Source organism: Dama dama, chromosome 33 (genome assembly GCF_033118175.1).
Source record: "Dama dama isolate Ldn47 chromosome 33, ASM3311817v1, whole genome shotgun sequence".
Lineage (NCBI taxonomy): Eukaryota > Metazoa > Chordata > Mammalia > Artiodactyla > Cervidae > Dama > Dama dama.
Genome location: NC_083713.1, coordinates 7642241 through 7669111, shown reverse-complemented (window position 1 = coordinate 7669111; position 26871 = coordinate 7642241). Strand labels below are relative to the sequence as shown.

Sequence of the window (26871 nt, the reverse complement as noted above, 5' to 3'; positions counted from 1 at the left end):
TTGCGCAAGTAAACAAAAGCTATGCCCCAGCTAAGATAACCATAAAGTGACCTCCCAAATTAAAGACAAAGAATTCAAAAAATAAAATAAAAATAAAGACAAAGAATTCAAAAAATAAAATAAAAATAAAGACGAATTCAAAAAATAAAATAAAAATAAAGACAAAGAATTCAAAAAATAAAATAAAAATAAAGACAAAGAATTCAAACACTGAAGGATGAGCTGAAGTCAGCAGTTCCTAAGGTTAGATTTTAAGGCTCTCATCTTCATTCTGATTTGACAGTATGGGATATGAACTGGGCAGCTGAAGAGTTTTAAAAACTTCTAGGTGATACTTTTTTTTTTTTTTTTTAGGTGATACTTTAGTGTGGCAAAGTTTGGGAACCAAGGAACAAAATAACTTGGATAGCCTACTTCTAAAACAGCTGCTTGCTCTTTTTTCTAAAAGCCATACTCAGCATCTTGTGGGATCTTCGTTCCCCAACAGGAATCAAATCCAGGTCACAGCAGTGAAAATGCCAAATACTACCCAATAGACTGCCATGGAATTCTCTGAAAGAGTTTCTCTACAGTAGCAAATTGTTGTTTCAGGGCTCCTTTACTCTTAAAAACTGAGGCTTCCTTCCCACCCAATTTTTGTTTATTGTGGTATTTATAGCCATAGATACTTACCACATTAGAAATTAAAGAAATTAAAATTTAAAAATTAGAAAAATTAAAAGTATTTAACCTATTTTAGAACAAAGATAAATTCATTACAATAACTATTTTCCCTTCACCAAAAACAACCAGTGAGGGATGCATTGTGTTTTACATTCCTGCAAATCTCTTTAATGTCTAGCTTAACTGAAAAAAGGTGAAATCGCATGTCTTTTTTTTTTTTTCAAGTTGGACTTTTTAAAAAAAAATTTATTTATTGTATTTTTGGCTGCACTGGGTTTTTGTGAGGGCTTTTTGGAGGGCTTTCTCTAGGCTTCGTGGCATGTGGAATGTTCCCAGACCAGGAGACAAACCTGTGTCTCCTGAATTGGCAGGTGGGTTCTTATCCCATGCACCACCACAGAAGTCCTCTTGTCAGCTTCTGTATTCAATCTGTTACAGCACATTCCTTAAAGTACAGGGAAAATGTCTGGGCACACAGAGATATATATTAGGAAACAGGAAGAAAATTATAGGTACTCTCTGACATTCCAACAAAACTTGATGAGTGATAGTTTATGCACTATCGAATGCAACATCGATAAGCTTTTTGAACTGTTATGTTAAAATACACTGGTTTATTTTGCACTTTGAAACTTTAAACCATGGGTGATTTTACAACAACATGCACTGATCACTTGGAAAGCAACAGTTCCACAAAATTAGGTACTTCATCTGTCCCTGACCTCATCATAAAAACTACTAACTACTGGGAAGGTCAACCTCACAGACACAAGTTTTCCAAAACTGTAACTCTTGCTTGAAAACTAAATTCTTATCACTGGCAACAAATCCTAACAGTTGTTTTCCTTGAAGCAACACTCTACTTACATTCATTGTCAAGAAAAATATTTAACATATACCCAAGAAGTCTGAATGCCATAGCTCGTCATCCTTCCCATTTAAATTTATTTAATCCTTTATATACTTTTTAAAATTATAGTTGATTTACAATGTTGTGATAATTGCTGCTACACAGCAAAGTGATTCAGTTATACATACACATATATACATGCTTTTCAATATTCTTTTCCATTATAGTTTATCACAAGGTATTGAATACAGTTCCCTGTGTGATATAGTAGGAACTTCTTGTTTATACAGTCTCTATAAAATAGTCTGTATCTACTAACCCCAAATTCCCATTCCATCCCCGCCTCTTCCTCTCCCGCAGCAATTGCCAAGTCTGTACTCTGTGCCTGTGAGTCTGTTTCATAGATAAGTTAATTTGAGTCATAATTTAGATTCCACAGAAGATATCATATGGTATTTGTCTTTCTCCTGACTTAGCTTCACCTGTATGATAATCTCTAGATCTATCCACATTGCTGCAAACATTACTTATTATGAATAAATAGCAACCCACTCTATACATGTACACACCTCCTTTACCCACTCACCTGCCTATGGACACTTAGGTTGTCTCCATAGCCTGATTACTGTAATGTATGAACACAGAGGGTGTGGGTACTTTTTGCATTATAACTTTATCCAGATAATATGCCCAGGAGTGGAATTGCTGGATCATATGACAACTCTATTTTTAGCTTTTTGAGGAAGCTCCATACCATTTTTCCAGAGTGGCTGCACTAGTTTATATTCCCACCAACAGTGTAGGAAGGTTCTCTTTTCCCCACACCCTCTCTAGCATTTTTTAATTTGTTCAGTTCAGTTACTCAGTCGTGTCCAACTCTTTGAGACCCCATGGACTGCAGCACGCCAGGTCTCCCTGTCTATCACCAACTCCCAGAGTTTACTCAAACTCATGTCCATTGAGTCGGTGACGCCATCCAATCATCTCATCCTGTTGTCCCCTTCTCGTTCTGCCTTCAATATTTCCCAGCATCAGGGTCTTTTCAAATGAGTCAGTTCTTCACATCAGATGGCCAAAGTGTTGCAGTTTCAGCGTCAACATCAGTCCTTCCAATGAATATTCAGGACTGATTTCCTTTAGGATGGACTGGTTGGATCTCCTTGCTGTCCAAGGGACTCTCAAGAGTCTTCTCCAACACCACAGTTCAAAAGCATCAATTCTTCGGTGCTCAGCTTTCTTTATAGTCCAACTCTCACATCCATACATGACTACTGGAAAAACCATAGCTTTGACTAGATGGACCTTTGTTGGCAAAGTAATGTCTCTGCTTTTTAGTATGCTGTCTAGGTTGGTTGTAACTTTTCTTCCAAGGAGCAAGCTTCTTTTAATATCATGGCTGTAGTCACCATCTACAGTGATTTTGGAGTCCAAAAAAATACAGTCTTTCACTGTTTCCACTGTTTCCGCATCTATTTGCCATGAAGTGATGGGACCAGCTGCCATGATCTTAGCTTTATGAATGTTGAGTTTTAAGCCAACTTTTTCACTCTCCTCTTTCACTTTCATCAAGAGTCTCTTTAGTTCTTCTTTGCTTTTAGCCATAAGGGTGGTGTCATCTGCATATCTGAGGTTATTGATATTTCTCCTGGCAAGCTTGATCCCAGCTTGTGCTTCATCCAGCCCAGCATTTCTCATGATGTACTCTGCATATAAGTTAAATAAGCAGGGTGACAATATACAGCCTTGATATACTCCTTTCCCTATTTGGAACCAGTCTGTTGTTCCATGTCCAGTTCTAACTGTTGCTTCTTGACCTGCATACAGATTTCTCAGGAGGCAGGTCAAGTGGTCTGGTATTCATTCCCATTTCTTAAAGAATTTTCCATAGTTTGTTGTGATCCCCACAGTCAAAGGCTTTGTCGTAGTCAATGAAGCAGAAGTAGATGTTTTTCTGGAACTCTCTTGCTTTTTCGATGATCCAACGGATGTTGGCAATTTGATCTCTGGTTCTTCTGCCTTTTCTAAATCCAGCTTGAATATCTGGAAGTTCACAATTCATGTACTGTTGAAGCCTGGATTGGAGAATTTTGTGTAGATTTTTTAATGAAGGCCATTCTGACCAGCGTGAGGTGATACCTCATTGTGCTTTTGATTTCCATTTCTCTAATAATTAGCAATGCTGAGCATCTTTTCACATGCTTGTTGGTCATCTATGTTTTCTTCAGAGAAATGTCTACTTAGAACTTCTGCCCATTTTTTTGATAGAGTTTTTTTTTTTTTTTTAAATATTGAGTTGTATGAACTGTTTATTTTACAAATTAATCCCTTGGTCACATCATCTACAAATATTTCTTTCCATTTCATAGGCTGTCTTTTCATTTTGTTTATGGTTTCCTTTGCTATGTAAAAACTTTTAAGTTTGAATAGGTCACATTTGTTAATTTTTGCTTTTATTTCTATTGCCTTGGCTGACTGACCTAAGAAAACACTGGTGCAATGAATCAATGAATGCTTTGCATATGTTCTCTTCTAGGAGTTTCATAGTGTAGTCTCTTATACATAGTCTTTAAGCCATTTTAAATTTTTGTGTGTGATGTGAGGGTATGTTCTAACTTTATTTATATGAAGCTGTCCAACCTTCCCAACACCATTTGCTGAAAAGACTATCTTATCGCCACTGTACATTCTTGCCTCCTTTGTCAAAAATTAACTGATTGTAGGTGTGTGGGGGTGTTTCTGGGCTCTCTATTCTGTTCTATTGATCCATATATGCTTTTGTGCCAATACCCAGCTGTTTTGTAGTATTGTCTGAAGTCTGGAGGGTGATTCCTCCTGCTTTGTTCTTTTCCCTCATGATTGCTTTGGCAATCCTGGGTCTTTTATGGTTCCATGCAAACTTTAGAATTCTTTGTTCTAGTTCTGTGAAAAACGTAATGGGTACTGTGACAGGGATCATATTAAATCTGTAGATTGCTTTAGGCAGTATGGCCATTTTAACAATATTAATTCTTCCAATCCAAGAGCATGGGATACCTTTCCATATCTCTGAATCATCTTCAATTTCCTATATTAGTTTTACAGTTCTCAGCATATTAAGCCTTTCACCTTCCTGGTGAATATACTTTTTTTTTTTAAAGCGGTTTTTAGCTCCACAGCAAGTGAGCAGAAAAGTGCAGAATTCCTAAAACACATACACACACACACACACACACACACAGTGCCCCTCCCCCACGATATTCAGCATCAGAGTGAAAGTTAAAATCAGTGTACCAACATTAATGCATCACTGCCTCTCAAAGCCCGAAGTTTATATGAGGGTTCATTCTCACTACTGTACATCCCATGAGTTTTGAAAGACGTGTTCAGATTGGTTTCTTTCACGTGGAAATATGTATTTAAACCCCTCTAGGTCTTTTCCACAATAGGTTAGCTCATTTCTTTTCAGCACTAACATTCCATTGTCTGGATGGATCACACTTATCCACTCACCTATAAAGTATTGCTTGGTTACATAAGTTTCAGCAATTATGAATAAAGTTACTGTAAATATACATATGGAGGTCTTTTCTATGCACTTATTTTTAACTCATCTGGTTAAACTCCAAGGAGTGTGATTACTGGATCCACTGATAAAGAGTATAATTCATTTTGTAAAACAACTAACAAACTGTGCAAAGTAGCAGCACCATTTTGCATTCCCACCAGCAGTTAGCAGTGAATGCAACTTTGTGTTGCTCCATATCCGCACCAGCTGTTACTGTTTTGGATTTTAGACATTCTAATAGGTGTGTGGAGGTATCTCATTGTTGTAATTTGCTATTCTCTAATAATGTGTGATGCTGTGCATCTTCCCATATTCTTATTTATCACCTGTTTATCCTCTTCAGTGAGATCTTTTGTCTGTTTTTTAAACTGAGTTGTTTATGTTCTTACTGAGCTTCCCTGGTGGTTCAGACAGTAAAGAATCCACCTGCAATGTGGAAGACCTAGGTTTGATCCCTGGGTAGGAAGATCCCCTGGAGGATGGCATAGCAATCTACTCTAGTATTCCTGCCTGGAGAATCCCCACTGTCAGATGATTCTGGTGGGCTACAGTCCATGGGGTCGCAAAGAGTTGGACATGACTGAGCGACTAAGTACACATGTTCTTATTGCTAAATTTTAAGAGTTCTCTGCATATTTCAGATAACAGTCTTCTATCAGACGCATCTTCTGCAAATATCTTCTCCCAGTCTGTGGCTTGTCTTCTTATACTCTTGATGATTTTTAAAGCTACATGCAATAAAATTCATGTTTTGGTATATGTTTCTAAGTTCTGACAAACACCATGGAATAATCAAGATGTAAAAGAGTTCCATCACCCCCATATATTCCTAGCCCCTAGCAACCACTAATCTCTTTCTCATCCCTGTAGTTTTTTTAGACAAGCTGTGTGGCATGCAGGATCTTAGTTCCCTGATTAGGAATCTAACCCACACCACCTGCAGTGGAAGCAGGAATCTTAACCACTGGACCACCAGGGAAATCCTCTCATCATGGTAGTTTTTGTCTTTCACACAATGTCATATACAGAGAATCATACACTGTATATAGCCATATAAGTGTGGCATTTCCCATTTAGCACAGTACTTCTGGGGTTTGCCAAAGTGGTTGCTCGTATCAAAAAATTCTTTCGGTGGACTTCCTTGGTGGTCCAGTGGTTAAGAACTCTTCCAATGTAAGGGATATGGGTTTGATCCTTGGTTGGGGAACTAAGATCCCACAAACCACAGGGCAACTAAGGATGTGTGCCATAACTAGAGAAGCTCATGCATCACAACAAAAGATCCCACATTTCCCAACCAAGACCCAACACAGACAAAATAAAAGTAAATTTTAAAATTCCTTTTTTTTTTACTGTTGAATTCTATGGATGTATCACAACTGCTTATCCATTGACCAATTCACAAACATCTGGATTTTTTTCAGTGCTTGGTAATTTGAACAAAATTGCTATAAACATTCACAGTAGTTTTTGTGTGAACATAAATTCTCATTTTTCTTGAGTAAATATCTAGGATTAAAACTACTGGGTCATGTAAGTTTAACTTTATGGGAAACAAACTGTTACCCAAAGTGGTTGTACCATTTTTGCATTCCAAACAGCAATGTGTACAAGTTCCAGTTGCTCTCTGCTGTGTGCTCAGTAGCTCAGTCCTAGCCCACATCCTCACTAACACTTGGAATACAGTTTGCTAAGTGCAGGACAGGGTTGTCTGTTTTGCTTCTCAGTCATTCTAATAGTCGAGAAGTAGTAAGGATTTCACACACACACACACACACACACACACACACACACACACACACACGGGCTTCTCAAGTGGTTCAGTGGTAAACACACCCACATTCACCCACACCCACACCCATGGGATTCTCAGGTGGTTCAGGGGTAAAGAAACCACCTGCCAATGCAGGAGACACGGGTTTCACTCCTGGTCAGAAGATCCCCTAGAGAAGGAACTAAAAACCCACTCCAGTATTCTTGCCTGGAAAATCCCATGGACAAAGAAGCCTGGTGGGCTATAGTCCATGGGGGTTGCAAAGAGTCAAACATGACTTAGCAACTAAGCAGGCATATAAATAAAACTATGTATATAATTGTGGTTACTTCTGGCTCTGCTGGGTATTCATTGCTATGCAAGCTTTTCTCTAGTTGTGGTAAGCAGGGGCTACTCTATGGCAAGCAGGCTTCTCACTGCAGTGGCTTCTCTTGTTGTGGAGCTTGGATTCTAGGGTACATGGACTTCAGTAGTTGCAGCTCCCAAGCTCCAGAGCACAGGCTCAAGAGTTGTGGTGCTTGGCCTTAGTTGCTTCGCTGCATACGGGATCTTTCAGGATCAGGGATCAAACTCATGTATCTCCTGCATTGTCAAGAAGATTCTTACCACTGGGCCACCAGGGAAGTCCCAAGAAGTAGTATCTTGCTGAGGTTTAATTTGCAATTCCCTAGAGACTAATCATGTAGAAGTCTTTTCAGGTACTTACTGGTCACTCAAATATTTTCAGCAGAGCTTCTGTTCAAATCTTTTGCCTACTACTGTTAAAGTGAATTGTTTTCTTTCCTTCTTTTATTTTTTGGCCCCACTCCATGGCTTGTGGGATCTTAGTTCCTCAACCAGGGATTTAACACAGGCCCTTAGTACTGAGTAGCAGGGAGCCATCATCACTGGACTTCAGTGGGATTCCCTGGGGTTGTTTTCTTACTGTTGAGTTTCTAGAGAATTCTTTCAACAATCTACAAACAAAATCTTTATCAGATATGTGATCTGCAAGTACTTTCTATCAATCTAACACTTTTCATTCTCTCCATTTCTTTCAGAGTAGAAGTTTCCAAGTTAATGAAACCAAATTTATTGATTGATTTTTGTGCTTTCGATTATATCTAAGAAGTCTCTATCTAAGCCAAGACTTCAAAGATTTTTCTCCTGTGTCAATTTTACTGTCATGCATTTCTCAATTATTCTGTAACCAATTACAAAAAAGACTCTTTCTTCTACTGAACAGCCTTTTGCATTTTGCAGAGGTCTGCCTCAACACCTTGATTACTCTAACTGTAAAGAACGTCTTGAAATCAGCTAAATTTCATATCAGATTCTCCAACAATGCTGTTCTTTAGCAAAAGCCTTTTAGCAATCTGTGTTTCTTTGCCATTCTATGATTTTCTAAAAGCAGCTTATCATTCATTATCTACAAAATATGTTTCTGGGATTCTGATTTGGTGGATCAATTTGAGAAGAAATTACATCTTAATGTTTAGTCTTCAAAACCATAAACAGGTAAATTCTCTACAACTGGACCTTCTTTAATTTCTTTCATCAGTGTTTTATACTTTTCAGCTCAGAGATCCTATACACATTTTGCCAAACTTACATCTATTTTTTTGGTACTACTTAAATGTTAACCAGTTTTGATATAATTCCATTGCTGGTATACAGAAATACAACTAATTGTATACACTGTCTATATATGCTGAAATCTTGCTAAACTCATTAGTTCTAGAAGCTTTCCTGCAGACTTCTTGGGGATTTCTGCATAGACAACCAAGTCATTTGCAAATAGAGGCAATTTTATTTCTTCCTTTCTGTTCTGAAAGTCCTCTGAACTTTTTTTTTTTCCCTGTTTTATTGCACTGTTCTAAATTTGAAGGGCAAAAGCACTGTCTTTCGCCATTAAAGTATGTACCATTAAATATGACATTGTGTTACGACACTCAGTTGTGTCTGACTCTTCGTGACCCCATGCCTGGCTCCTGGGTACATGGGATTTTCCAGGCAAGAATACTGGAGTAGGCTGCTATTTCCTTCTCCACGGACGTTCCTGACCCAGGGATCGAACACAGGTCTCCTGCACTGCAGGCAGATTCTTTACCGTCTGAGCCACCAGGGAAGCCCAAATATGACATTAGTCATAAACTTTTACAGGTGCCCTTCATGAGTGAATGGTGCTTCCTAGGTGGTGCCAGTGGTAAAGAATCCACCTAGCAACGCACAAGGTGCAAGAGACAGGAGTTCGAAAAGGAAAGTATGAAAAACTGTATCAAATCACTAACCTCTACAAAGACTAGCCTATTAATATGATAAATTACCCCTAACTGATCTTCAAATGTTGAACAGCCTTTCATTTCCAGAATACATCCCATTTAGTCACGTCTTACTATTTTATAATCGGCTATATGTGAATCACTAATATTTTGTGACTTTTGCATCTATGTTTGCAAGGTGTACTGATATATTTTACTTTCTTGTATATCTTTATTCACTTTTATATTAAGCCTTATATACTGAATTGGAAAGCATTTCTTCTAACATTTCCTGGAAAGACTATAAAACCTGTATCATTTCCTCTTTTTTTTTTTTTTTTAAACTGGCTGCTGGCGTGCCAGATCTTAGTTCCCCAACCAATAATTAAGCCCATGCCCTCTGCAGTGGATGAGCAGTCTTAATCACTGGACCATCAGTAAAGTCTTAAATCCTCCTTATATGTTTCATAAACTTCACCTGTAAAACCATCTGAATCTCAAGCTTCCTTTCCTGAAAGGATTTTTAACTAAGAAAAAAATATGTTTCTTTCAAACATATGGACTATTCAGGTTAGCTATTTCTTCTTGATTAGGTTTTAGTAGTTTGTGTAGTCACTGGAATTGATCCTTTTCACTCAAGCTATCAAATTTTAGGGCACAGAGTTTTCCTGGTATTCCCTCATTGTCATTTAGTGATAGCCCCTCTTTCATTCCTGATGGTTAATTTAGGCCCCTATCCTCTATACTTGCCACACTTCTCTCTGAACAGCCTGTCATTCTTTCATGTACAAAATGGGTTCCATGGGAAAAAGTGAGTATAATCATTACATAATTTTCCATCAAGAGAAATGCCATACTTTCATAAGTGGGAAAAACTGCTTTATCCAAACTTCTCATTTCATTACACAGTATGTATCTGTCTGCTCAGGCTGCCGTAACCAACTACCACAGACTGAAAGACTTAAACAACAGAAATTTATTTTCCCACAGTTGTGGAGCTGAGAATCTGAGACCAGGGTACGAGCACAGTCCAAGTCCCAGTGAGGGTTCTCTTCCCGGCTTGCCAACGGCCACCTTCCTGCTGCTTCCTCATAGGGCAGAGAAGAGACAAGAAGTTCTCTGATGTCTCTTCTTGTAAAGCCACTAATCCCACTATGAAGGCTATAGCTTCACGATTTCATGTAAACCTAATGATCTCCCAAAGGCCCCATCTCCAAATGTCATTACACTGGGAGTTACTGTTTCAGCATTCAAATTTCACAGGGACACAATTCTGTCCACAGTACACTACACTGTATTTAAAAACCAACATTCAACAATTAACATTTAAATAAATTATTTTTACTGCTTGCCAATGCCATACTTAAAAGCTTTCTTCACTTTAACTACCAGTGTAAGGTGATAGTAAACATAAAATGACTACTCACACAGTTGGTGCCACTGCCTTGAATCATGTTAAGGAGTCAGCATTTTTATCCATTACTGCCCTTTATACCAGAACCGCATATGTCAATATAGAAAAAATGTCTAGTAATATCTTGCGTGCTAAGCCGCTTCAGTCATGTCCAACTCTCTGCATCCCCATGGGCTGCAGCCCACCAGGCTCCTCTGTCCATGGGATTTTTCAGGCAAGAGTACTGGAGTGGGTTGCCATGTCCTCCCCTCCAGGGGAGCTTCCCAACCCAGGGATCAAACCAGAATCTCTTACATCTAACTTGCATTGGCAGGTGGGTTCTTTACCACTAGTGCCACCTGAGAAGCATTAGTAGTTCTGACTTCACTTTGAGAACTCACCACTGCCTTACAGAGTTGAGTTCAAATAACTAGAATAGAAAAAAATTTTATAAACTGTGAAAATTATTAGGAATTTAAGGTATTCACATAGTACTCACAGCAGATACAACTAATACTAAAAAACTGATCCATTCCGAATTCCATTTTCAAATTCACTGATGAAAATGATCAAGTTACACTTTCATCTGATGAAATAAACCTCAGAAGGAAACAGAAAGTTCTACAGGATCTAAAAAAGAAAAAAACTAAATTTGGTTGTGATAAAACAAATAAAGAAAGCAGGCCGTTTTATACTGTAAGTGCACTCATGTTTATATAGGATTATATCACTTATAGACAAATACACCAGAAATATTATCAGTGATGATCTCAGGAAGGGAATTAGCTGACTCAGGATAAGAAATTTAGACTATGTTCCCTTTAAGTTTTATAGGGTCATGTCTTACATTTACAGCTTAAAACCATTTTGAATTTATTTGTGTATATGATGTGAGAGAATGTTCTAATTTCATCATTTCACACACAGCTGTCCAGCTTTCCCAACACCACTTGAAGAGACTGGCTTTCCTCCAATGTATATTCTTACCTCCTTTGTTGTAGATAATAACTAACTGTAGATGCTTGGGTTTATTTCTTGGCTCTCTATTCAGTCCCACAGATCTATTATGTATGTGTTTTTGTGCCAGTAGAATACTGTTTCGATTATTGCAGCTCTTATATGGTATAGTATAGTATAGTGTAGTATAGTCTTAAGTCTGGAATGGTTATAGCTCCAAGCTTTGTTCTTTCTTCTCAGGATGGCTTTGGCAATTTGGAGTCCTTTGTGGTCCCATAAATTTTAGGATTATTTATTTTAGTTCTGTGGAAAACGCCATTCGTGTTTTGGTAGGGATTACACTAAATCTGTAGATTGCTGTGGGTAGTATGCCCATTATCACAACATTCATTTTCCAATTCAAGAGCACAGAATATCTTTCCAATTCTTTGAATCATCTTCAATTTCTGTCCTTAGGGTTTATAGTTTTTGGCATATAGGTCTTTCACCACCTTCATTATATCTTTTCCTAGGTATTTAAGTTTTCTGATATAATTTTAAACAGGATTTTTTTCTGACAGTTCATTATTAGTGTACAGATGTGCAACACATTTCAACTGTATTAGTCTTAAATCCCATTGCCTTGCTGAAATAATTTATTAGTTCTAATGCAGTTTTTTTTCGTGTGGAGACTTCAGGATTCTGTATATACAGAGTATCATGTCATCTGCAAATACTGACAGTTTTACTTCCTCCCTTCCAATTTGGATACCTTTTATTTCTTTTTCTTATCTCATTGCTGTGGCTAGGACTTCCAACACTATGTTAAAAAGAGGTGGTAAGAATGAGCATACTTGTCTTGTTCTGAATTTATCAGGAAGCGTAAACTAGAAAAGAACATAGGCAGAACATTCTTTGACACAAATCATAATCATGTTTTTTCAGATCAGTCTCCCACAGCAAAAGAAACAACAGCAAAAATTAAAACAAAACAAAACACAGGACTCTAATCAAACTTAAAGGTTTTGCACAGCAAAGGAAATCATAAAGCAAAACGACAACCTAGGAATGGGCAAAAAGATTTATGACTGATGCGACTAACAACAGAGAAGGCATGGCAACCCACTCCAGCACTCTTGCCTGGAAAATCCCATGGACGGAAGAGCCTGGTAAGCTGCAGTCCATTGGGGTCGCAGAGAGTCCAACACGACTGAAGTGACAGCAGCAGCAGCGGTGGCGGCTAACAAGGAATTAATTTCCAAACAGCTTATACAACTATCAAACAAACAACCCCATCCAAACACTGAGCAGAAGATCTAAACAGACACTTCTCCAAAGAAGATGTATATGGTCAACAGGCACATGAAAAGATGCTCAACATCAGCAATTATTAGAGAAATACAAATCAAAACCACAATGAGGTATCACCTCACACCATTAAGAATGGCCAACATCAAAAAGTCTACAAATAAAAATTGCTGGAGAGTGTGTGCAGGAAAGGGATCCCTCATACACACACTGTGGGTGGAAATGTAAACTGGTGCAGTGACTGTAGAAAACAGTTCGGAGGTTCCTTTAAAAACTAAAGACATAGTTACCATATGATCTAGCAATTCCACTCTTGGGTATATATATATCTGGGAAAAATAAAAATTCTAAAGACTTGAAAAGATACATGCAGTCCAACGTTTGCAGCAGCACTACAGCCAAGACATGGACTCAACCCAAGTGCCCATCAACAGACAGCTGGCTTAAGAAAACAACACATTACCCAATCATAAGAGAAGAAGGAAATACTGCCATTTTTAAGAACATGGACAGACCTGGAAAATATTAGCCTTAGTAAAATAAGTCAGACAGAAAGACATATTCTATGATAAACTTATATGTGCAGTCTAAAAAATAACACAAGTGAATCTATATACAAAATCGGAGAAGGCAATGGCAACCCACTCCAGTACGCTTGCGTGGAAAATTCCATGGACGGAGGAGCCTGGTAGGCTGCAGTCCAAGGGGTCGCAGAGAGTTGGACACGACTGAGAGACTTCACTTTTACTTTTCACTTTCCTGCATTGCAGAAGGCAATGGCAACCCACTCCAGTGTTCTTGCCTGGAAAATCCCAGGGACGGAGGAGCCTGGTGGGCTGCCGTCTATGGGGACAGAGTCGGACACGACTGAAGCAACTTAGTAGGAGCATACACAAAATGGAAACAGATGTAAAAAACAAACTTACGATTATCAAACTTATGGTTATCAAAGGGAAGGGGGAAGGGACAAATAAGAGTACAGGATTAACAGATACAAACTACTATAGAGGATACCCCTGGTGATCCCATGGTAAAAAATCTACCTGCCAATGCAGGAAACACAGGTTCAATACCTGGTCTGGGAAGATTCCACATGATGCTGGGCAATTAAGCCCATACACCACAACTACAGAAGCCCACGTGCCCAAGAGCACATGCTCTGCAACAAGAAAAGCCACCACAATGAGAAGTCCAAGCACTACAACTAGAGAAAGCCCAAGTGCAGCAGCAAAGGCCCATCTCAGCCAAAAACAATTTAAAAAAAAATTTTTAAGAACTACTGTACATAAAGTAGATAAGCAACAAGGATTATTGTAAAGCTCAGGGAATTATACCCAGAATCTTGTAATAACCTGTAATGGAATATAATCTAAGAAAAAAATTGAATCACTGTCCTGTGTATCTGAAATTAACACAATATTATAAATCAAATTTTTAGAAAAAAATAAATTCAGTTAACACCTTTTGAATTTTAGATTATATATGTATCACCCCAAAAGTAAATGAAATTTCTTTCATAGTTAATATATAATGACTTGGTACATTAAAAATCAATTTAAGGGCTTCTGTGATGGATAAGAATCTGCCTTGTAATGCAAGGGACGTCAGTTTGATCCCTGGTCCCGGAAGAGTCCGTGTATTAAGGAGCCACAAAGCCCTGCAGCACAGCTACGGAGCACACGCACTGCAACCACTGACGCCCAGACACCGAGAGCCTGTGCTCAGTGAGCAGCCACCACCGCACAGCGACACGCGGCAGTGCCGCGACTACAGAAAGACCACCCGCGGCAACAGAGGCCCACCATGGCCAAAAAACAAACACATCCGTCTATCTTTTTAATTCCAGTTAAAGCACTTGTAAAATTTCATCCTCTCACTCAACTCAGGAAATAGAAGGCAGGATTCACTTTTATTTTTTAAAAGTATTTTTCCATTCCAGTATATGGTATGCATGTCACCGACTCAATGGACATGAGTTAGAGCAAACTCCAGGAGACAGTGAAGGACAGGGGAGGCTAGGGTGCTGCTAAGTCCATAGAGTAGAACAGAGTTGGACATGACTTAGCAATTGAACAGCATAATCTTTCTAAAATAAAAGGAGTCTAACTAAATCTCCTTAAATGACTGGATGGTATCAATTTATGTGACAGAAATATAAATTCAGTTGCAAACTCTCTGTTGGATTGAGTTTTCAATAAAAAACCTGAGGTCTTAGTTGGAAGCTCTGTAAGACTGAAAAACAACATGCATGCCATATACAGAATTAGTCCCTCCAAATGAAGAATTCAGTCCAATATAGTATTTCTAGAGAACTGACAATCAGCTTCATTATAACATTATTTGAAACGAATAAGACACAAGTCTAATATCTAGAGTTTACCTGAAACATTTTTAACCAAAATTAACTTAAAACAGGAAATACAACTTTCAAAAAAAAACAGCTGTCCTTTCCTATGTGCTTAAGCAATACCTTCTATTCCCAAACTGTAAGCTACTAATAATATAAAAGCCTCTGGAGATTGATGATTATCACTACAAGATGATTAAGCTATAAAATGGTATGGAGGTTTCCCCCAAAATTAAAAACACAACTACCATAGGATCTAGCAATCCCACTTCTAGCAATCCCAAAGAAAACAAAAATATTAACTGAGAAAGATACATGCACCCTCATTAACTGCAACATTATTTAACTTATTGTGGTGATAATTCTGCACTGTAAACATATGAAATCATTATGTTGTACACCTGAAAATAATAAAATGTTATGTCAATTATACCTCAGTTTTTTAAGTGCCAAACAGTTATATAAGATAATTTATTCAACTGATATAATTCAATTAGGCAAATTTGGTAAACAGACCTTATTAGTTAAATTAGAGTAACAATTAGATGAGGTAATTATTGCTGATTTCTTGTCTGATAACACCATTATAATCATTTAAGAAAATTTCTTTATCCCTACAGATGATGAACACTGAAATTTTAAAAGTCTGTGTCTTTCAGAGTTCAGGAAAAAAGAAAAACTAAACAAATAAATGAAAACCATGCTGCAATATGTAGCACAATTTAACCTCCCCTAAAGACTATTAGAAGGCACTTGAAGATCCTGTTTCATCTTGGTGTCAAATTAATATGGACACTAATGATATATTAATACATATTGTAACCCAAATCTGCACTGAAAGTGAAAGTCACTCAGTCGTGTCCAATTCTTTGCGACCCCATGGACTATGCAGTCCATGGAATTCTCCAGGCCAGAATACTGACGGAATACTGAGTGGGTAGCCTTTCACTTCTCCAGGGGATCGTCCCAACCTAGGAATCAAACCCAGGTTCGGGTTTGAAGGAGGGAGCATTGCAGGCAGATTCTTTACCAGCTGAGCCACAAGGGAAGCCCAACCCAAATCTGCATTGCTTATTAACAACTTGCATATTTTTAAACCTTGATCCACTGTGAAACAATATATGGAGATGATAGAAATCTGGGAGAAAAGGAGAACTTGAGAGAGGAAGTAAATCCACAAGTTCTACACCCTCAGATTCAACCAAGTGTGGATGGGGAAAAAACTATTTTTAATTCTTCAAAGTTTCAAAAAACTTGGAATTTCCAATTTCCTGGAGAAGGCAATGGCAACCCACTCCAGTACTCGTGCCTGGAAAATCCCGTGGACGGAGAAGCCTGGTGGGCTGCCGTCTACGGGGTCGCACAGAGTCAGACACTATTGAAGCGACTTAGCAGCAGCAGCAGTAACTATTTCCAAAGCACTGTTCTTGCATTTACAACTATTCATATAGCATTTACATTTTGTATAAGTAATCTGGAGATGATTTAAAATATAGGGGAGGATGTCTGTAGGTTATATGCAAACACTATGTCATTTTATACTAGGGACCAATCCCTCAAACCAATCCCTCACAGAGACTTAGAGACAACTATATAGCACCATGGTTACTTGTTAATTGTACATGAATCATGGATTATACCTAAATTATTTACTTTTTCCCCCATAATAATAACAGCTTAAGAGTTTTCCATATTACAGAAGGCTTTGCAAATGTTTTAACAACTTCCCAAATGTTCTATTAAATATGACATTATTTACTTAAGATAGGAAAAACATAGGAAAAGACCAAACTGGTTTTTTGGATATGATTTTTTAAGCAGTTCAAATCTAAGCTTAGAAGAAAAGTTTAGCATTAAGTACCTTTACCTTCATGGATAAGTTTCAGCTTGCTCTTGCCAAGAGAAGAGTGTCTGAGCTATAGAAGGCATAATTAGTTCGAAGAATTCAGCCTTTCTACAAACTTCAGACAGAGTTCTTGTAAACTTCAAAATAGGGTTTCATATATAAATGACTATTGTGAGAGGACGCTGCCTCTCTATCTATAACCATTTCACCTAGACGATCTAATCAGTCCTATGAATGTATCCCTAAATGTGGTTTTTGAAAACCAAATTGTTGTCTCATGACAATGAAATATTTGTTATTTATGGAGGAAAATATATTAAATTTTGAATTAAGTGTGCAAGCTCCCTAGTCAATGACTTTAACCTTAACTGTGTATGTTCGTAAAGTGTTAATTCTCTTGCATTAAACATATTAAATAATTCCATCTACTTTGAAGGAGAGAACAAAGAAGAGACAGAAGATGGGCGCTCCTTCATATGCCTATGAGTAAGTAAAGAATGAAATAATGTCCCATGTAGAGATGGTTATTTTGAAACATGATAAAGATTATCATTGAAGTGGGCTTCCCGGGTGGTGCTAGTGATTTAAAAAAAAAAAAAAAGCCCGCCTGCCAATGCAGGAGATATATTAAGAGACTCAGGTTCAGTCCCTTGGTAGGGAAGATTCTCTGGAGGAGGGAATGGAAACCCACTCCAGCACTCCTGCCTCAAGAATTCCATGGACAGAGAAGCCTGGAAGGCTACAGTCCATAGGGTCTCAAAGAGTCAGACATGACTGAAGCGACTTATTATGCAGGTACGCACATTACTGAGGTAAAACAACTCTATTAACTATAGCTATAGTTGGTTGACAAGAGGTCAGGAGAACATGGCTGATGAGAGAAAACTTCATGGTCCAATTTGTTCAGCTTTTGAAGCATTGCTTGTGCGATGTCTGGTCAGGAGTTGTCACGACCTCTCACCAGCCATCATTTCTTCAAACATCTTGACAACTTTTTGCACGGAAAATGCTTCCACAACCAGAGGGAGGCAGAATATGCATTCCAAAAGTTCATCAAACCCCAAAGCATGGATCTTTATGCTACAGGAATAAACTTATTCCTCACTGGCAAAAATGTGTTGACTATAATGGTTCCTATTTTGATTAATAAAGATATGTTTGAGTCTAGTTATTATGATTTAAAATTCAGTGTCTGAAATGACACTTTTATACCAACCTAGTATGTTAATAACTAAGTTTATCTTTAAGGGCTTCGCACGTGGCTCAGTGCTAAAGAATCTGCCTGCTATGCAGGCGACCTGGGTTCAATCCTTGGGTCAGGGAACATCCCCAGGAGAAAGGAATGGCAACCCACTCTAGTATTCTTGCCTGGAAAATCCTGGCAAGGGATTTTCCCTAGCAGGGATCCCTAGTAGGCTACAGTCCAGGGGGTCGCAGAGAGTCAGACATAACTGAGTACAGCACAAGTTATCTTTAAACAAAAGGACATATAACCTAAGGCTAAGTTTTGGTAGACTGATTGAACTAGTGTCACAAAGGCTCACAGGAATCAAAAGTTCCTAGGAACAATGGCTCAGTGTTTGCCACTTCAGTGTTTGTGGAAACTTTATAGAGCATAACTTTGATGAATCAGTTTAGTTCAGTTTAGTTCAGTCGCTCAGTCAAGTCTGACACTTCGCAACCCCATGGACTGCAGCACGCCAAGACTCCCTGTCCATCACCAACTCCCAGAGTTTACTCAAACTCATGTCCATTGAGTTGGTGATGCCATCCAACCATCTCATCCTCTGTCGTCCTCTTCTCTTCCCACCTTCAATCTTTCTCAGCATCAGGGTCTTTTCAACTGAGTCAGTTCTTCACATCAGATGGCCAAAGTATCGTAGTTTCAGCTTCAGCCTCGGTCCTTCCAAGGAACACTCAGGACTGATCTCCTTTAGGATGGACTGGTTGGATATCCTTGCAGTCCAAGGGACTCTCAAGAGTCTTCTCCAACACCACAGTTCAAAAGCATCAATTCTTCGGTGCTCAGCTTTCTTTATAGTCCAACTCTCACATCCATACATAACTACTGGAAAAACTATAGCTTTGACTAGACGGACCTTTGTTGGCAAAGAAATGACTCTGCTTTTTAATATGCTGTCTAGGTTGGTCATAACTTTTCTTCCAAGGAGCAAGCATCTTTTAATTTCACGGCTGCAGTCACCATGTGCAGTGATTCTGGAGCCCAAGAAAATTAAGTCTGCTTTCCTATCTATCTGCCATGAAGTGATGGGACCAGATGCCATGATCTTAGTTTTATGAATGTTGAGTTTTAAGCCAACTTTTTCAATCTCCTCTTTCACTTTCACCAAGAGGCTCTTCAAATCTTCTTTGCTTTCAGCCATAAGGGAGGTGTCATCTGCGTATCTGAGGTTATTGATATTTCTCCCGGCAAGCTTGATTCCAGCTTGTGCTTCATCCAGCCCAGCATTTCCCATGATGCACTCTGCATATAAGTGAAATAAGCAGGGTGACAATATACAGCCTTGATATACTCCTTTCCCTATTTGGAACCAGTCTGTTCTTCCATGTGCAGTTCTAACTGTTGCTTCTTGACCTGCATACAGATTTCTCAGGAGACAGGTCAGGTGGTCTGGTATTCCCATCTCTTGAAGAATTTTCCAGTTTGTGAGATCCACACAGTCAAAGGCTTTGGTGTAGTCAATGAAGCAGAAGTAGATGTTTTTCTGGAACTCTCTTGCTTTTTCAATGATCATAACGGATGTTGGCAATTTGATCTCTGGTTATTCTGTCTATTCTAAATCCAGCTTGAACATCTGGAAGTTCACGGTTCATGGCGAAGCCTCACTTGGAAAATTCTGAGCATCACTTTGCTAGCGTGTAACATGACTGCAATTGTGCAGTAATTTGAGCATTCTTTGGCATTGCCTTTCTTGGGGACTGGAATGAAAACTGACCCTTTCCAGTCCTGTGGCCACTGCCGAGTTTTCCAAATTTGCTGGCATATTGAGTGCAACACTTTCACAGCATCATCTTTTAGGTTTTGAAATAGCTCAGGGGGAATTCCATCCCCTCCACTAGCTTTGTTCGTAGTGATGCTTTCTAAGGCCCACTTGACTTCACACTCCAGGATGTCTGGCTCTAAGTGAGTGATCACACCATCGTGATTATCTGGGTCGTGAAGATCTTTTTTGTATAGTTCTTCTGTGTGTTCTTGCCACCTCTTCTTACTATCTTCTGCTTCTGTTAGGTCCATACCACTTCTGTCCTTTATTGTGCTCATCTCTGCATGAAATGTTCCCTTGGTATCTCTAATTTTCTTGAAGAGATCTCTAGTCTTTCCCATTCTATTGTTTTCCTCTATCTCTTTGCATTGATCGCTGAGGAAGGCTTTCTTATTTCTCCATGCCATTCTCTGGAACTCTGCATTCAAATGGGTATACCTTTCCTTGTCTCCTTTGCCTTTCGCTTCTCTTCTTTTCTCAGCTATTTGTAAGGCTTCCTCAGACAACCATTTTCCCTTCTTGCATTTTTTTTCTTGGGGATGGTCTTGATCACTGCCCCTGTACAACGTCATTGAACCTCCATCCATCCTTCAGGCACTCTTGTTTATCAGATCTAATCCCTTGAATCTATTTGTCACCTCCACTGTATAATCATAATGGATTCAATTTAGGTTATACCTGAATAGTCTGGTGGTTTTCCCTACTTTCTTCAATTTACGTCTGAATTTGGCAATAAGGAGTTCATTATCTGAGCCACAGTCAGCTCCCAGTCTTGTTTTTGCTGACTCTATAGAGCTTCTCCATCTTTGACTACAAAGAATATAATCAATCTGATTTCGGTGTTGACCATCTGGTGATATCCATATGTAGACTCTTCTCTTGTGTTGGAAAAAGGTGTTTGCTATGACCAGTGCGTTCTCTTGGCAAAACTCTGTTAGCCTTTGCCCTCCTTCATTCTTCACTCCATGGCCAAATCTGCCTGTTACTCCAGGTATCTCTTGACTTCCTACTTTTGCATTCCAGTCCCCTATAATGAAAAGGACATCTTTTTTAGGTGTTAGTTCTAGAAGGCCTTGTAGGTCTTCATAGAACCATTCAACTTCAGCTTCTTCAGCATTACTGATTGGGGCATAGACTTGGATTACCATGATATTGAACAGTTTGCCTTGGAAGCAAACAGAGACCATTCTGTCGTTTTTGAGATTGCATCCAAGTACTGCATTTCAGACTCTTTTGTTGATTATGATGGCTACTCCATTTCTTCTAACGGATTCTTGCCCATAGTAGTAGATATAATGGTCATCTGAGTTAAATTCACCCATTCCACTCCATTTTAGTTCACGGATTCCTAAAATGTCAATGTTCACTCTTGCCATCTCCTGTTTGACCACCTTCAATTTGCCTTGATTCCTGGACCTAACATTCCAGGTTCCTATGCAATATTGTTCTTTACAGCAATATTGCTCTTTACAGCGCAGCACTGGAGCAACTGTGAGGAGATACCCCACCTCCAAGGGCAGAGAAGCCCCAGCAAGATGGTAGGAGGGGCAAAATCGCTTTTAAACTCAAATCCCATACCCATCAGAGATGCTCAGAGGGCTCAAACAAACCTTGTGTGCACCAGGCCCCAGAGACCCCACAGAGACGGAGACAGAACTGTGTTCGAGTGTCTCCTGTGGAGTACGGGTCAGCAGTGGACTGCTGCAGGGGCAGGGGCTCTGGGTGCAGGAGACCTGGGTGTGGCATAAGCCCTCTTGAAGGAGGTTGCCATTAACCACACCATAGAGCCACCAGAACTTACACAGGACTGGGGAAATAGACTCTTGGAGGGCACAAACAGAACCCTGTGCACACCAGGACCCAGGAGAAAGGAGTAGTGACCCCACAAGAGACTGACCCAGACTTACCAGTGCTATGAATAACAAAAATTAACTGGAGTTGGCAGCACTTACTATTCACAAGTGGAAAAAAGAAGGCTGAATAAGACAAAGAATTCTCAAGGACATTCTCGTTATCTTTTTCTCTCCAAGAACCGAACCTGGCCCCTCAGCAGTGAAAGCACAGAATCCTAATCACTGGATCACCAGGAAATTCTCATTTTTTATAAAACTCCTTTAACTGTAGAACCCTTTCTTCAAGCTACATCTTAAAAGTAAGCTCAAGAAAGACTTCCCTGATAGTCCAGCGGTTAGCAATCTGCCTTCCAGTGCAGGGGAAATGCAGGTTCAATTCCTAAGTGGGGAAATAAGATCTCACATGCTGCAGGGCAATTAAGCCCCAGAGTGTCACAACTAGAGTCCATGAGCCTCAATGAAAGATCCAATACGACAACTACTGAGCCAACGCACAGCGACTAGTGAAACCCACACACCCTGAAGCCTGTGCTCGGCAACAAGAGAATCCACCGCAATGAGAAGCATGCACACCATAACTAAAGTAGCCTCCACTCACTACAACTAGAGAAAACCTGCACACAGCAATGAAGACCCAGCACAGCCAAAATTAAACAAATGAAATTTTTAAAAAATATACAGCAAAGCTGTACCACTGTCATGCTATTCCCAACCCCTCCACAGAACCCCTCAGCCTTGGGGGAGGGCACACTGTATTGTTAGCATGCAAAAAGCCACCCACTGGGGAAGATAGGCCTCTAGTTCAGGCTCTCCTGCCCTGAAGAAACATGTGACACTCTGGGTCTTTCTTCCCTTAATTTCTAAAACAAAGGAACAGCATTAAGAACCATTAATATCACCCAATAGTTAAAAATTTGTAAAGCACAGGATGACTTATATCTTGTATCCGAAATGCAAGAAAACTTCTGCAATTTTTAAACCATGTTGCATCTGGCTGTGATTTCCAGGAGTACCTTTATATATTTATAAATTTCAGAGAACCATTCTATGATTTAACAGGGATTCACATAGCCAACTAAAAAATTCTCTCTTGCAACAAAGTTTTTCAGTTCAGTTCACAAGCATAATAGGCAACAAAAGTTATCAATACCTCTGTGTATCTATATTATAAAACTTTAGATAACCATTAAAATGCTTGAAATATTTTTTAAAATTACACGTGATCTAATATTAAGTGGAAAAATCAGACTGTGGAACAATTACAATTATTTTAAAAGAACTGTACAACTTTTCCTCAAAAGCCAAAAGATGAGAAGGAACACATAACGAAAATAATAGAGCATGGACTCATGGTAAAATTTTGTTGTCTTCTTTACACCTTGAGTTTTTCCAAGTTGTCCACAGTGGACAAGGAGGTCTATATAAGAAGCTAGGAGGGGACTTTTTTCCTTTCACTTTTGTTTTTCAATGCTATTCTGAAATCTCTAAGTCTGCCAAATACTCTCACAGCCTTTGCTGGTGTATTTCTATACCAATGTTCTCAATTACTTTTGTAAGCTTATGCTTATTTATTCCACTTAAATTTATTCAGCAGTCTGCAATTCCAAAGTGTATTATGCCATAATCATGGAAAAGCAGACATTATACTGGTAAAAACTATATATCTGCCTATTTAAACTATAAATTCCTTTTAAGCAAGAACTGAATGCTTTTAATCTCTGTATTCCAGTGTCTTGCATACAGCCTGGCACACTAAAAATGGTAATAAATATTGGGCTGGCCAAGAAACTCAATTCAGTTTTTTTCCATAAGCTGTCTTTAGGATCATTTAGTTGTCTTTAACTTCACTGAAAACAGTCTTGTTAGACTATATTGTGACAGCTGTCATACCAACGTGTATTTTTAAAAAATCAACACTGGTGAATTTTTGTGTAGCTATTTTAATATTGAAGATGAAAGAAAAAAGCAACATTTTAAATGTGCATTTAACAAATCAAAATTGGTGCATTTTTGTGTAGCTATTTTAAAACTGATGAAAGAAAAAAAGCAACACTTTTGGCATGTTATGCTAGTAAAGTAATTCTCCAAGCCAGGCTTCAGCAATATGTGAACCATGAATTTCCAGATAAGATGTTCAAGCTGGTTTTAGAAAAGGCAGAGGAACCAGAGATAAATTGCCAATATCTGCTGGATCATCGAAAAAGCAAGAGAGTTCCAGAAAAACATCTATTTCTGCTTTATTGACTATGCCAAAGCCTTTGACTGTGTGGACCACAATAAACTGTGGAAAATTCTTCAAGAGATGGGAATACCAGACCACCTGACCTGCCTCCTGAGAAATCTGTATGCAGGTCAGGAAGCAACAGTTAGGACCACAGACTGTTTCTAGATAGGAAAAGGAGTACGTCAAGGCTGTATATTGTCACCCTGCTTATTTCACTTATATGAAGAGTACATCATGAGAAATGCTGGGCTGGATGAAGCACAAGCTGGAATCAAGATTGCCGGGAGAAATATCAATAACCTCAGATATGCAGATGACACCACCCTTATGGCAGAATGTGAAGAAGAACTAAGGAGCCTCTTGATGAAAGTGAAAGAGGAGAGTGAAAAAGTTGGCTTAAAGCTCAACATTCAGAAAACTAAGATCATGGCATCTGGTCCCATCACTTCATGGCAAATTGATGGGGAAACAGTGGCAGACTATTTTTTGGGGCCCCAAAAATCACTGCACATGGTGACTGCAGCCATGAAATTAAAAGATGCTTACTCCTTGGAAGGAAAAGTTATGACCAACCTAGACAGCTTATTAAAAAGCAGACACATTACTTTGCCAACAAAGGTCCATCTTGTCAAGGCTATGGTTTTTCCAGTAGTCATGTATGGATGTGAGAGTTGGAGTAGGCTGAGTGCCAAAGAATTGATGCTTTTGAACTGTGGTGTTGGGGAAGACTCTTGAGAGTCCCTTGGACTGCAAGGAGATCCAACCAGTCCATCCTAAAGGAGATCAGTCCTGAGTGTTCATTGGAAGGACTGATGTTGAAGTTGAAACTCCAATACTTCGGCCACCTGATACGAAGAGCTGACTCAGCTGAAAAGACCCTGATGCTGGGAAAGACTGAAAGCAGGAGGAGAAGGGGATGACAAAGGATAAGATGGTTGGATGGCATCCCTGACTCAATGGAGATGAGTTTGAGTAGACTCCAGGAGTTGGTGATGGACAAGGAGGCCTGGAGTGCTGTGGTCCACAGGGTCACGAAGAGTTGGACACAACTGAGCGACTAAACTGAACTGATGTTTTATTATCTCAAGAAAGGTAAAAACACAACTGAAACGAAAAAAAGATTTGTGCAGTGTACGGAGAAGTGTATGTGACTGATCCAACATGTCACAACTGGTTTACAAATTTCCATGCTGGAGATTTCTCCCCTGGGCAACGTTCCATGGTAAGGTAGACCAGCTGAAGTTCATAGTGATCCAATCAAGACATTAACTGAGAATAATCAACTTTATACAACTCAGGAGAAAAGAGCCCGAAATTAGTCAACAGAAAACATATAATCTTCCATCTGGATAATACAAGGATTTCTTTGATGACCAGGCAAAACTGTTACAGCTTGGCTGGGAAGTTCAGATTCATCCACTGTATTCACCAGACATTGCAACTTCAGATTTCCATTTATTTGTCTTTACAAAATTCTCATAATGGAAAAAATGTCAATTCCTGGAAGACTGTAAAAGGCACTTGGAACAGTTTCTTGCACAAAAAGATAAAAAGTTTTGGGAAAATGGAATTACTAAGTTGCCTGAAAAATGGCAGAAGGTAGTGGAACAAAACTGTGAATACGTTGTTAAATAAAGTTCTTGGTGAAAATGAAAAATGTGTCTTTTATTTTTATTTAAATCCAAAGGACTTTTTGGTCAACCCAATATATGTTAAAATATATGTTCACAGGAAATCATCACTGGAACACCTAGTAATAGTTGCTACAGACAGGCTCCACCAATGCATGCTAAAAATTTGAGAACAAAAACAGTATATTTACACAGTTTCAAAATATTTCTTCCAAGACATTTATTAACTACAAAAAACATATTATACAATGGAGAAGTCCAGCAAACACAGCAAGTATTTGCTCATAGAACAGACCACAGGTGATGAGCTAAGAGAATATTTATCAAATTAAAAGGGCCTATTTGCAACAGTCTAATTTAAAACACAGAATGTGTAGCATAAACAAAATAAACATTTTTGAGGTGACAGGATAACCCTTGAGATTTACAAAGATAAAGTCCACTCTCCAGAACAACTTAATAGATACAATGTAACAGACCTGTAAACTGTCCATGGAGAGACATGCCTCCTGTATTAAGACTCTTGGACAGAGAAAGCAAATGAAGGCTTCAACCAATCAATCAGGTTGGCAGGGCATAGATGCTCGATCTGCAAATGTGATACTTCTGTTAAATCTTGAAGGAAAAAAAAAGGTATATGTATGAGAAAGAAAAAGGCAAAAGGACTGCTTTTTAAATAAGTCCTACTAGTTAAACTAGTTAAACAAGTCCAACGAGACAACCAAATGGCTGTCTGCTGGGGAAAAAACATTTCTGGAGAAAAACAGTTACTAAAAGCTGTATGAATGGACCAGATATTACATAGTATTAGGGAATTACGGCTGATTTTCTTAGATGTGTTACTGCATGCTGACACTGCTTGCTGAAGCATCATTTGTCATGATATCCACAATTACTCTCAAACGGTTAAAAGGTATGAATGTATGTATATAGACACAGAGTGCTACTGGTTGCATTACATTCCCTCAAAATTCATATGGTGAAGTCTTCACCACCACCACCGCCACCACACCTACCCCCCTATATCACTGCAGATATCATATTAGTTAAGATGGAATCATACACGAGCAGAATGGGTCAATAATTCAACATGATTAGTGTTTTTATAAAAAGGGGAAATTTAGAACACATGCTGGCACAGGCCAAGGAACTACCAGAAACCAGGTAGGAAAATACTGGAACAGATCTGTCCCTAGCACCTTCAGAGGGACCATAGCCCTGCTGAACCATCATCTCAGACACCAAACCTCCAGAAAT

General features: G+C 38.9%; 1 protein-coding gene across 9 annotated transcripts in view; it reads right to left on the bottom strand.

Annotated features, from left to right (window-relative positions):
• The window catches only part of WDR33 (WD repeat domain 33), a 119174-nt gene that overhangs the window by 76470 nt on the left and 15833 nt on the right, over positions 1–26871 (bottom strand). The window contains exon 2 of one of the 9 annotated variants that reach the window (XM_061135471.1): positions 26094–26229. The exons of the other annotated variants lie outside the window; for them this stretch is intronic. The gene's annotated coding sequence lies outside the window, so the exon portion shown is untranslated. The remainder of the gene's footprint in view (positions 1–26093; positions 26230–26871) is intronic. 9 annotated transcript variants of the gene reach the window in all.